We start from the raw sequence: 13,498 nt of genomic DNA, 5'->3' as shown, positions 1-13,498 counted from the left end.
ACAGCCCTTCACAACAATCACCCGCCCTGAGTGCCAATGCTAATAATATTCAAGGCTTGAGAAACCCTGGTCTGAGCAAGATCTGATGATGACAATCACTAAGATGCACACTCCAAGCTGAAGGAACTGCTTAGAGAGTTGAGACCTTATGAGACCCTAATCATAAGGTTATCCACGAACATGATGCACCCATCAATGAATAAATACTGGGAGTGACAGTCCCACAAGAGAGAGGAGCTGCGGTTATGGGGAACTCATGGCTGGTCTTAGCCAAAGGCAGTGAAAGCCTCCCACGCAAACAACCTTCTCAAGAAGATGGCACCTGCCGCGATCATTCAGAATGACCTCTCTCTCCTCTCCTCCCAAAGCTAGACCCTTAGACAAGGAGCTAGCAAGCTGACCTGTGTTCAGTCAGCCAAGCATCTCGATCAGCCCTTAGGCTTGGCCAGTTTGATCTTTCAGGTACAGAAATCCCGAGACGTAGTCCAAGTGGAACCTTGGTGCACACTGTGCCTTGCTCCCTGCCACCAAAACACACCCAGTCCCACGTATGCCGAAGAGGGCAGCACTATTCATCTCAGCTATTAACCCCCTTGGCATTAATGCCAAGTAACGGAACTGCGAATCGTGAGTTTCAAGTCTATCATTAAGCAGCACGTAAGTGGCAACTAGCTTTTAAACTTCCTCCAGAGACATTCCAATCAATACTAACCTACAGCTGATACCATTTCACTGTCGACTCAAGGCATTCATCTAAATAAAAGTCAGACTGCACTTGAAATTAATGGTACATCTGTGTTCAGGGCACAGCCTGAATTAAAAGCAATTTGTCCAGAGATTATGTTACTATAAAAATTGAAGGTGGTAATTTTTTAAACCACATACTGAAGTCAAGTGCGAGCTTGTCTGTGCCTGGGGGTATTTACGATCGGGTACACAGAAATCAACAGGTTAGACTTGAAAAAGAAAATCCACAAATGAAGAGAATTCTTTCACATCAGAAAAAAGACTGGACAGAATGAAATTTTCTTCTATTTTGAGAGGGTTACCATAATTAAGAGGGCTGGAAATACTGTTTCTGGGTCTAGAGATAACGTGAGTTTACAGTATCTCCAAGGTTTGCATCATCATTGCTTATGAGAGCTACTGAGCCGGAAGAGACATCCAGGGAAGACTGAGAGGTCACAAAGGCAAGAGCCCTGGAGGGCAAGCAGGCAGTGTGGATGGTCCCCCTGCCAGGTATGCAGAGAGGCCGACACAGAAGTGTTTGCTGGCCCATCAAAAGGGGGAATTTGCTCCTGTCTCTAGAAACTAGGCCAATGCAGACCAGTCTTCATTTGGAAGAGAAGCTCAAACTCTGAATTCTTAGATGAAATCCTTTCAATTCTTAAAAAACAAAACAAACAAACAAAAATAAAGTAAATCTGGATGGGTCAAACAGGCCACATCAGACTGAGGACCACCAGTTTTTAACCTCGTGTTCTGGGCCACCAACTCTTCAGGCATGAAGTTCAAAATGCAAGTCTTGTTTCTGGCTTATAGATGTAGCCAAGGATGGGAACAGTCTCTGGAATGAAACTACTCCCCTTATTCCCTACTCCAGGAATGGTATTAGAATAAAACCATTTTTTAAATCGTGACACCCCTTTGGTCCATCGTTCTTGTAAAGAGCAGACACAATTTACTTAAATTTCAAAAACGTTGTATAATTTCTGCTCATTAGGTGAGGCTCCTTGGGAAAGGGTCTTCTGCAAGCTAGTCTTATGCGGAAGAGGGACAGTACGAGGCCCTCACGCTGAGATTCCAGCAAACAGCAACCAAGATGAAGACACCTGCACGTGGAAATCAACACCCTCCCTGGGCCTGCCTGGAGGGGGCCCCTTTTTGACATCGAACGAACTCGAAAAGTCATCTTATCAACAGATGAGTGTCAGAGACAGGTCTGAAGGGTCATCCTCCCATCAGCCATTACGGACAGAGGACACAGGCCAGAGCTCAGGTCCCCTGCAACAGCTTTGACTTTTGGCCACAGAGATGCCCAGCTGTGAGGTCTGAGCAGCGACCAGTCCTGAAACCTGGGGACAAGCTGCTGACCTTCAACTGCTGTATCGGGAAATGGGGGAAATATTTACTGCCGTCTCCTTGACAAATAGAATCTGAAACGAAAGCCTCAGAGACATTTTCTGCTTGGCCCATCCCAGCGAGACAAGCGGGCCGCACGTTTCTTTGGTGTGGTTGATACAAAATGTAAGAAGTTGCCGTCTTGGGACCCCTGGGTGGCTCAGTTGGTTAAGCAGCTGCCTTCGGCTCAGGTCATGATCCCAGCGTCCTGGGATCGAGTCCCACATCGGGCTCGTTGCTCAGCAGGGAGCCTGCTTCTCCCTCTGCCTCTGCCTGCCTCTCTGTCTGCCTGTGCTCGCTCTCTCTCTCCCTCTCTCTCTGACAAATAAATAAATAAAATCTTAAAAAAAGAAAAAGAAGTTGCCGTCTTCACCACGCCGAAGTGTGCAGCTCAGTGGCATGAAGTGTGGCCACGCTGGCGTGCAACCACTGCGACCACCCCGCTCCCCAACTCTGTCACCGCCGGCCGAGGCTCTGCAGCCCGTCAACACGGACGGCCCGTCCTCCCCTCAACCCCCCGCAGCCTCCATTCTGCTTTCTGTCCCTGTGGATCGGACTCTTCTGCAGACCTCCTGTATCCGTCCTTTCCCGTCTGGCTTACTTCTCTCCGCAACATGTCCTCAAGGTCCGTCCGTGTTCTAGCCTGTGTCACAATTTCCTTCCTTTTTAGGGCCGAATAACATTCCATTTTGTGTGCCTGCACACACACATACCCCGTATTTTGTTTATCCATGCAGCAGCTGTGAGTTACCTGTGAGTTATTTCCACCTTTCCGCGATGATCAAGTACACTATCATCAGCACTGTTTTGTTTTGTTTTTTTTCTCCCAGCACAATTTTTTATTGAGACATAACAGGTCCCCAACATCATGATAGGATACCTCAGCATAATTCTTAGTTTTTTTAAACTCTTTGACTGCTCTGCTTATGGCTATCACTCATTTCTCAGCAGTTAAGGAAATATGTCTGTTCAGTCCAAGAATTGTGCACGGAGGGTTGTGAATTCTCATGTTGGGTCAGAAGAACAATCGAAGGGTTAATTAGTTTTTTTAAAAAACCCACCAAAAAAAAACCCAAAAATCTTTCATGAGATCTCTCTTTCAGGTGGCAGCTGACACGCACACAAATTTAAAGCATCTCACGTATTTCTCCAAACACGATCGCCCCTTCCCAGGCCCGACATCTGAATGTGTCTTCGGCTGAAGGTTTCAGATTCTCCTGTCAAAACAATTCATCTGTCAACAGGACAGATGCTGTCAGAAGCATTTCTGCACCTTTCAGTAGCAGCGAGGGCTGGAAAGAAACCTCCGGGAATTCAGTTACCGCGAATTGCAGCTTTCACTAAACATTTTGTCAGCCATTGTCATAACACAAATTTTCCCTGTTCCTTGTACAAAGGGTGCGCAGAGCTTGGAACAATCGGGCCCAGCCGTAGACATTCTTTCAGCTAATCCGCTGAAAGATGACTGTCCGGCCCACCATTGGGAGAACACACAGGAGGGACCTCTGCGGAGAATGGCTCAAGTTTTATCCCGGTTTTATCTGTGTCGGAGAAGTAAAATGTTCAACAGTGTATGACAACAATCTGCTTGCTGAGTGTTTTTCCAGACAAAGACCCCCAATCCTGACCCCACTGTGTTGGAAGAGCTAAGTCCGTGAACAGCCGAGCAGTCACCACCGTCACAGAAACCCATGCCATCCAACCCGGTAGCCCGTGGCTGGCCATGCAGCTACTCACTGTCACACTGAAAGTAATTAAGATTACACAAAATTGGGGCACCTGGGTGGCTCAGTGGGTTAAAGCCTCTGCCTTCAGCTCAGGTCATGATCTCAGTGTCCTGGGATCGAGCCCCGCATCAGGCTCTCTGCTCAGCAGGGAGCCTGCTTCCCCCTCTCTCTCTCTCTGCCTGCCTCTCTGTCTACTTGTGATCTCTGTCTGTCATATAAATAAATAAAATATTTAAAAAAAAAAAAAGATTGCACAAAATTAAGAATTCAGTTCCTTGGTCATGCTAGCTCTATTCCAAGCTTGCAACCGACACGGGAAGCTCATGGCTGTGGTAAGGCCCAATGCAGACAGAGGACTTTGCCATCATGGCTGAAATTTCTACTAAACTGTCCTGTACTGAAATTGTTCAAGAATTAATACATATTTCGAGTGAACTGGCACTTATGGAAGAAACTTGGATCTCAAAACATAAAACCGAATTTCCTGATAATTCAAGAGCTTTGTTAAAAATGTGGTGAGAGATGGACACTGACCTTAATACACACCCTTTAGCCGCACAAAATTCTTAACCATCCCAAGAGAGGAGAGGGCATTTGAAAATTCAATGCACTAGGAAGATACTCCATAAAAAATGCCCTCTGAGTGTAACTCTATAGGCTTAATCAGTATTTACATAATCGGACCAGCATCTTCCTGGATTACAACCAGAACCGCATATTACAAACTTGGCAAACATTATTCAAAGCTGGCAAACAATAATTCATTGACTCTCTGGAAGCTGAGGGATAAAAAGTTCCGTTTGCTATTGAGTAAGCTGTGGTGAGGAAGTAACCCCAGCATCCTTAGACCGATGTAATGAGTATTTCCTCTTCAAATGCAAGCCTTGCTCACAGACCACTGACCAACACAGACAAAACCTCCTGCTTGGGAGAGCCGTGAAACGCTGGGCTGTCTTTTTCAACATGACTAGGAATCCTAATTCATGGTGGAAGGAAGGGGTCCTAACTCCATGACAAGCTTTCCCTGAGGAGGGAGGTTTTTTTTTACTCACTTTGGTTTCCAGGCCAGCCTGTTTCCCATTACTCAACTCCGTCTGGACCCCTGAACGTCATAGTATTTGCGTATTTTAAGCCTTTGATATTTGCTAAACTGAGTAATACAGCCAAAAAGAGAAGTGCGAAGCCATCCAATGACCCATCTGGTGAGCGCTACTGGAACACCCAGGGCTAGCCTGGAAACCCCTTATTTCTTGGAAAACTGGGGTCCCATTCAGACCTCAAAAATTGTGCTTGCCACCCACTGAAAAAGGACTCCCCTGCTTAGGACTCCCCGGGAAAAAGTGATTGGTCCTTTCAAAGTTCAAGGGGTGTGAGTGAAGAAGAACATACAACTTGTTAAAGTTATTTAATCCCTTAATCTTTTAAGGCCATTTCTGCTGCATTCTTACCTTCTGAGAAGTTACGTGTGGTGCACATTGAGTTCCAATAAAATCACCACGTTAGGCTCCCTAGACCCACACTACAGGTTTTATGAGAATAAGGGATTTCTTTTTAAGTCTACAATATTGAATGCTCTTATCTTTTTTTCTGTTGTGATGCTTTCCCCTCCTTGACCAAAATCCATGACTAAAAGGCTGATAATATGCATTAAAGGCTTAGATGGAGAATAATAATAAAACTGCTTCTTAAATGGGAATCATGCCTCTGGCATCCTCACCCACGAATTCCCACTCGGGAGATGGATTTTGTACTTGCTGCCATCTTTCCTCAGGAAGTTAAGAAGCCCCACAGTCCCTAAACTGAGGCTTAGAAAAAGAAACACATTCTGCAAACTGTTAAAGTCACTCAGCTATCAACTCACTACATACAGCTCATTTTGTAATTCGGTCAGATTTAAGAAAGTAAGGAATGAATCACAGTTACTTCGATTTTTGAAAGTGTTCCATTGCTAAATCTCTGTGCACACCAGGTCTGCAAGCAACTCAAAAAAGAAGAGATAATATGCTCCAGCCATACAAGGACTTCACAGTAAGTGCCTGCATTTACTCCTTAAAATTGGCTGTAGAAATCCGCATGGGCCTCTGAACTCTTAATGCTTAACACATTACCTGACAGAAGTTACCCCTGCCTGCTTCCAGAATCCCAGAAGTCTCATATGTGCCTCCCTATCTTAATGGCTCGCACATCGTACCCCCCACCCCACAGATAATTTCAATACAGGTCTAAGTCTTTGTCCTTTAGTAACAGACAGATGTCAAGTTCAAATATTCACGGTCTACAACGTTTACCGCACTGTGATAAATTCTAATACAAATGAGGGTAAGATCTAGTCTGTAACCTATCGGTCAGAAAAGACTCTGAACCAAAGAATTACAGTCAAAGGCTCTGATAACGGCAAGCATCTTCTGAATGGTAGACCAGGAGGTACACTGTACATTCGTGGTTCTTGGGCCAAGGCTGAACTGCAGGGAAATTTATTTGTTTGTGAGACTGAAGAGTGTCTGGAGAAAAAGTTTTCACCAAAAACATAAAAGTTGCAGCTCCTCTTCAGAACAACCATTAGGCCAGCATTCCTGATTCCAGCCACCAGCTACACTTACTTGGCAAGGACTGCAGCTGACCATGAACCTCACTGCTCCTACTTTCTCTCCCAGGCCCTCCCTACTCAGGTGCACTCCCTGTATTTGTCATCCTTGCATGGACACCACTGCGTCCAGACGGCATGTAGAGCGGGGAAGATTAGCTGTGATGAGAAAGGTTAATCAGAAAGAAAGACCTTAGTGCACCCTAAAAAAGAGAAAAGGAGCGTGGTTTTAAAGGAAGAATGCCAGAAAATAAAGCCAGAAAAGTAAAATAAGGTGTGAAAATTATGAAACGAGACAAAAAGCCAAGAAGTCAAGACCTCATAGAAAGGAAAAGGGCAAGACATGAACAGTTTTAGGGCAAAGTCAAGAAGAGTCGTCTGTGTTATCAGATCACAACCCACTGGCTGGTTAAGTTAAGGGTTACATAAACCTAAACAAATCCCAGTGCCAGGTCCCTCCTGACAGTTATCTATGGGGCCATTTAAAGCTGATTTCCAGAGGAAGAGAACAGCTCCTTGTTCATCTACTTAAGAGTTCTGACCAAAAGAACCAACAGCCCCACCTCCAAGGACAGTAATCAGCATCTGCTTTCTCTAACATCCCGTAACGTGGAAGACTCAAAAACCTGTTTTTCCTACCCAAATCTTAGTTTGGCTGAAGAGACAAAACAACTGAATGTGCTCTCATGCCTGGTTGTGGGGGTGGTCCCGGAGGGAAGTCCATAAATATCCCATAACACTCTCTCGGTAAATATGGTACATGCATCATTAACCCCTAAAGATTAATTAATGGAAAGGAGGCACTCTGGCCTCACCCGCTCTGCAGTTGGTGGGTATTTCACAAAGGGAATCTGAGCAGGAAAGAGCTGCCGGGCACAGACTGCCCCTCCCACAAACCTGTCCTACAGGGAGCACCACCCATGACCACCCCAGCAGGGGAGAGGGGCCTACAGCCACCATCTGGTTTTGCTATTACAGAAGTGGCTTTGCAGAGACTTGGAAATGGGGAGGGGAACAGAGGGGTCAGGACTCTGGTCACCCACTCTGATCACCTACTCTCTGCTTGATCCAATCTCTGAAAAGGGATCACAAATTCGCCCTTTCAGAGAGTCCTCAAGCTCTAGAGGACTTTCCAAATTCATCACGCCCACAACAGGACGGGATCTCCCTTGCCAGGCATCATCCAGCACGGCAGCCCAGCCCTGCTGGGGAAGAGAGGGTGGTTGCTGCCTCCCAGGCAGGCTCGCCTGCTTCATCAATCTCTTGTCCAACGTGGCCCTCCTGCCCCGAGGCAGCCGGCGCTCCGGTGGGAGCAGGAGGCTCATCAATCATGACCGAGAGGAGACAGAAGTGTAGCGAGAAGGCGTGCTCACCTCTGGCGTCACACGTAGGGGCTGGAGTTCCTTCAGTGAAAGGATGGAGGGCATTCTCCTACAAAACCACGCTCCACGAAGGCAGGAAACAGAGACTTCTGCCTCCACAGTAGTTACAAACAGGTCGGGCAAGAGGCAGAGGAAGTGAGGGACATATTAATCTGGTGGATACTTTCGGAATCCTTGCCTCACCAAGTGCTCTGTGAAGTCCTCCTCTGGTCACAGATCACTGTTTTCCTATCCTAACACCTCACCTGGACCCCTCGGCCCCCACCAACCTCTGCAGGAGGCTGAGCTTCTCGTAGAACCAGGACTGCAGATTAAGAGTGCGTGTTAATACCATGGCGCAGCCTTAGAATTCATTCACTTTGGTGTCACGTACGGAAATGTCAACTAGCAACAGCCCATAACTGTTTCTTTTGAGTCAATGCATCACGCGACAAAATTATGTAAACATTGGCACAACCATCAACTCTACGTGACACTGTGATCAATGTCCCCTCCCAGCACACTGAAACGATTCTCCACTTAACCCCAACGGGTTTCACACACGTCGTGCCCTCACCGAGGGCCTCGCAGAGAGGAAAGTAAACGTTTTAACACATAAAAAACACGTAAGCCATCCAAAAGTACTCCTGGTCACAAGAACAGGGTGGTCAAATTCCAAGCCTGTCTTTCTGCCAGAAGGTACAGCTGAGCATTTCACTGGGATAAAGGGATAAGGGAATTCTATACCACTGACTCTGGAGTCTTCAGAACTGAAACCTCCAATACTCCAGTAACATACTACTACTCAAGCACGGAAGACACATTCAAATATACAAAACAAATCAACAGAAATCTCTCCTTCCCTCCCTCAGAGTCATTACACATCCTCCTCAAACCCTCTTGTCTAGGAGTTTCCCAAAAGCAGGAAAAGGGTCAAGGCATCTGGTAGGCTTTCTAACATGAGACGGTCAACGAAACTTCGGACAGTACACAAACCTCTTGTTAGAGAAACTTACACCCAGAGATTTAAAAAAAAGAAAGAAAAAACTTCGCAGTAACTACCCTCTGGACAGGTAACGATCGGGGTTTGCTGTTGCTACAAGTACAGTTGACCCTTGAACAACATGGATTTGAACTGTGTGGGTCCACTTACAGAGCGGGGCTGTCCATGTGGTTCCCCTTCGTTCTGATTTTCTTAACATTTTCTTTTCTCCAGCTTACTTCCTTGTAAGAACACAGTATATAATACACATAACACACAAAATATGCCTTAAGTGACTGCTTATGTCAGTGGTAGGGGTTCTGGCCAACAGTAGGCTATTAGTAGCTAAGTTTTTCAGGGAGTCAAAAATTAGACACAGATTTTCGACCACGCAGGGGGTCAGCACCCTTAACCACCTCCTCCACTGTTGAAGGTCAACCGTATTTAGAAGGGTGATTTTAGGCAAATATACTTTTGGGTTACAAAACAGCAATATATAGTAAATTGCCTAACTGTCTCCCTTAAAAGGGAGAAAGAAGGAAATGAAAGCTTTCTTTTTTTAAGCAAATACATCGGTGCAAACAACAGCTTACCTTAGTGTTATCAGCATCTCTTTCCTCCCCCACCCGCACACATACACACACACACACACACACACACACACACACAAAATTTAAGGGACAAATGACATAAGTGGGTGTAACTACCTTCCCAGGCTAGAGCTGCTCATAAGGAAAATCCTTCTGGGAAGCCAGAACTTCCCAAGGGTGTGCGCCGGAGTCCTCCATCAGCTTCCACTGGAACATACGTACATCTTTTATTTTTCCAAATGAAATCACACCCACACCTCACTAAAGTCTCTGACATCTTTGTGCCTCTCTGAAGCCCATGCACCCAGAATTGATAAGGCAAATGAAAATTCTAGGTGTACCTGCACTTAACCACAATACCCTACGTTACAGAGTGATTAAGTCCAAGGCTCCTTCAAATATTATCAATATAATATTCTCTTGTTGGTTTTCAACATTGTCTTCTGGATTTCAAAATATTCAAATATTAGCTTTTGGGTTTACCTTCCCTTCCTTTTCTGGCTACCTCAAACTTAAAAATGAAGATCTCTCAGACACAGAGAACAGATCCCTGGTATTAAGTCAGCCGAAGTAAAAAAACTGAATTTACCCGCAACTTTTCAAGGATTCATCCTGTTGTATTACATGGAGCACGAGTGTGTCTCTCACTAAGTATTTAGAAGAAAACGCAGTTTTAAAAGGTCAGCCGCCTGGCTAACAGTTAAGTCGCTGACTTTATTAGTTAGCTTATCGACTTGGGATCTCGTTCTGTCAATTTTTCCGTTGGGCTTTTTCAAGTTTATGTGTCACGAAGTGCCTGGCTGAAGCCAAAAGGCAAGTTTTTTTTTTTTCTCTCTCCACGATACGAAGATGTCATGAAATGTGTAAACTTAAAAGCCTGTCTGCATAGCTTTCCCGGGGCCTTGAGGACTTCTCCAGTCCCGGTGGCTGAACAGCTGAGAAAGCCAAGGTCAAGGTGCACCAACCACCTACTCCGGCAGCGTGCACGGTCCCACACGGACTGCTTTCTGCTCTTAAAACATGGCACTTCCTTTTCACTGAGATTTACAAGCACAGAGAATCAGATGATGCCTGTGACGTCCATCTTTGAACACACTAAAATTTTACTATGTCAAATGGGAAACTGGCTGTGGAAATGACAGAACCATTGTACTTTTCATTTCTGCTGCTGGTTTTTTTTTTTGTTTTGTTTTGACTCCTTCACCAAGGCCTCTAAAAAGATGCCTCACCTCTTCCACATGGTCCGTCTACACTCAGCAGGGCCCAGGGCACCGTAACACACAGCGAGGCCCTGACATCCGTCTCCCCACACCTCCCCCCTCCACTCCAGCCTCTGCAGTTCCCGGTCCTGGACTCCCAAAGGTGTGTCTTCAAGGGTGGGTCCTCACGGTAAAGGCCACTTGCTAAACTCGACGTCAGTCATGTAACGAATACTGGCACCTGCGGGAAGGGAGTCTGTTTTTAAAGTGAATCACGACCAACGGTGATGAAAGCCCTACCTATAATCGATAATCGATGGTTAATGGACCCCCCCCTTTGCAGCACCAGCTACAGGCTGGAGAAACCTCCGGGGCCCCATGTGTCCCTTCGGATACTCCGCAGCCTCTCTGTGTGCTAGCGAGAAGTACGCCGTTCTCTCGCCATGACTCCTTTTTAAAGATGATGTCATCAAACACGGCTTGGTTAAAATCTCTGTTCATTTCGCCCTAGCCAGGTAACTCCTATCAAGGCTTCCTTCTAAAAAGCTCATTGCCTTATTGGGGGGAGGGGGGGGCGTAGAAACTCACAGGGAGAGGTTGATGCTCCTGCATACTTGACATTAACAAAACTGGCACCGCTAAGCCCTCTCAGGTTAGAGGGCACAAGATACAGGATCGAACCAGGTATGGTTCGGGGTGTGGCGTAGTTGGCTTCATTCAGTCTTCCTCTAGCTAAGACTCCCCATGCTAACTTTCCCTTCTCCTCACCTCCCCCCACACTCTGTTCTCAAATAAGGTCAAAGCAAATCAAAGACCCTCCGGTCCCAGGCCTGGTCCAGACAAGCAGACAAGCCACACAAGCGTGACTCTGCAAAAGAGCACCCGCCTCCTTGACCTGACACACACTCCACGGTGACCGATAAACCAGAGAGGGACTGGGTTCAGTTAGGTTTAAGCTTGCAGGAGCACGAAGAGAAAAACCACCCACTTTCAGACCCAGAGAGCTACGGCAGAAAGCACCTGCACAAACCCGTCAGGGTGGTTTATAAGGTCACAAGCGCCTCCGAAAAGATCTTTTATTCCTAGGGCCATGGGACCAATAGTAGGCCTGCCACACTGCTGGTGTCAATATTTATCTAAAACCCAGGTATTCATGATGGTATAAACCAGGCACTTTTTCAACTTACTCATTCACGTAATTTACCACTACAAAGCCCCTAAACAGAGATGCATTTACAGCTTGAATTTCTTTTCTTCCATTTCCATACGGGAGGCTGGCCGCGGGGCCCGCGCGGTCTAGGTCAGCAATAATCCTGGCAGTTTGAGAATAAGGCGCTCAGTGTATTCCAGTATCAAATGTCATTGCACCTGAGGACAATAAAGAGAGGGAAAAGGGAAACAAAGCACCAGCTCTCTCCCTTCCCATGGCATGCATGTTTTCTGCACTGCAAATGAGCAAAGCCTAGACCTTGCAGTAAAGTAACTGAACTCCTAGAACCACGCCCGGGCATTTCTGAGGGTGACTTACTCGCAATGCAGGATTAATCCAGCAACCAATTCCCAAAGGCATGCAATGCCCAAAGGAAGACATCTGCTACTTATTCGACAGACCTTGTCTGGTGGGCTCCAATCCTCCTTCTCTTCACCCTTTACAGAGTCTACATACCTGAACCTCCACGTAAAGACCTATACACCATTCCCCTTCCTAGGTAAAAGGCAGAGGGGTAACTAGTCTATTTATATAACCTTCAGACCTCTGAAAATAGCTGTGCATTGCAGAAACCAGGTTCACAGATGGACTCCTCCAATCTCTCCCCTTCGGAGTCCTTCATTAAATCCCTTCTCTGCAAGGGACGCTAACTGCAGCTCCCTCCATGGGCTGGGCTGGCTTCTTCCGAGGAGACACCCTGCGGTGCTGACTTCAGGCTTTCATGCCAAGGAAACCCAGGCCCTAGACAAGGATGGCTCCCTCTCCAGGGACAAATTAAAGAACCTGCCTCAAAGCCCTCTTGCAAAGTTACTGGGAAGTGACAGACATCTGAGGCCAGCTACCCATGATTTACTGAATCTACTTTTCTGACCCAACCTACACAATTTTTCCCAGCAAGACAGGTATCCCTACCAACCCCCTCACTCGGATTCTGGTTACTCCACACAGTCCGATAAACACGATCACGGAGTGATCTGCCAACAGGTTGCAAATCACTTCGGCTCCCTCCGAAGCAAAATTACGGAGGCAAGTGATGAACTCTGATATCTGATGCACGTGTGGTCTGCGAGGGGCCAACATTCCTACCTCTGCTTTAAATATGCCTGCTCAGTGACAGCGGGCCAGCACACGGAGCCCCAAATGGTGGCAGCTGAGGGTGTGGTCGGTTTTATTTTTTTCTTACACAAAAATATACAGGATACTTGAGCGGCCGGTATCTCCTCACGCACCCCAAAGTTAATAATTCACAAACCAACTGACCTTCATCAAGGATCAGAAAATGTAAAGGTGGTTTGTGCAAGCACTTGTGTTCTGGCTTTTACTTAACAGCGGGTTTATTTAACTGAGGGCTTCTGTTGCCCTCGGGAGCAGGCAGTACCTCAAAATGTTACTTTTTTTTTTCCCCAATTTATTTATTTTCAGAAAAAAATGTTACTTCTGACAGTAGATGCACGCTACGGGGGACACGGAGCTTCCGAGTTTCACCTTATCCAAACTCCAGCGATTATTTCCCTCTCAGATGGAACAGCTGGACAATGCTCATAAGGCAAAGATAAGGGACAAAATCGCCCTAGTTCGGTACTTGATTGTAATCAATGCTCTCCCATTTCTAATCCCCTCCTGAAAGACTCTCCCCGAAGCCGCCCATCACAGAAGGGGCACTCAGTATGGCTGGGGCTGCGCTCAGCCTAGCATCCGCCTGGATCTCGGACCAGACAGCCTTC

The 13,498-nt window shown here is 46.5% G+C and overlaps 1 protein-coding gene across 1 annotated transcript in view; it reads right to left on the bottom strand.

The window, feature by feature from the left end:
• LRIG1 (leucine rich repeats and immunoglobulin like domains 1) overlaps nucleotides 1-13,498 on the bottom strand; it is a 109,360-nt gene that overhangs the window by 72,327 nt on the left and 23,535 nt on the right. The gene's annotated exons all lie outside the window — the stretch shown is intronic.

This window comes from Neovison vison, chromosome 6 (genome assembly GCF_020171115.1).
Source record: "Neovison vison isolate M4711 chromosome 6, ASM_NN_V1, whole genome shotgun sequence".
In the NCBI taxonomy this organism is placed as follows: domain Eukaryota; kingdom Metazoa; phylum Chordata; class Mammalia; order Carnivora; family Mustelidae; genus Neogale; species Neogale vison.
Note: the sequence above shows the minus strand (reverse complement) of the source record. Positions and strands in the feature narration are given on the sequence as shown.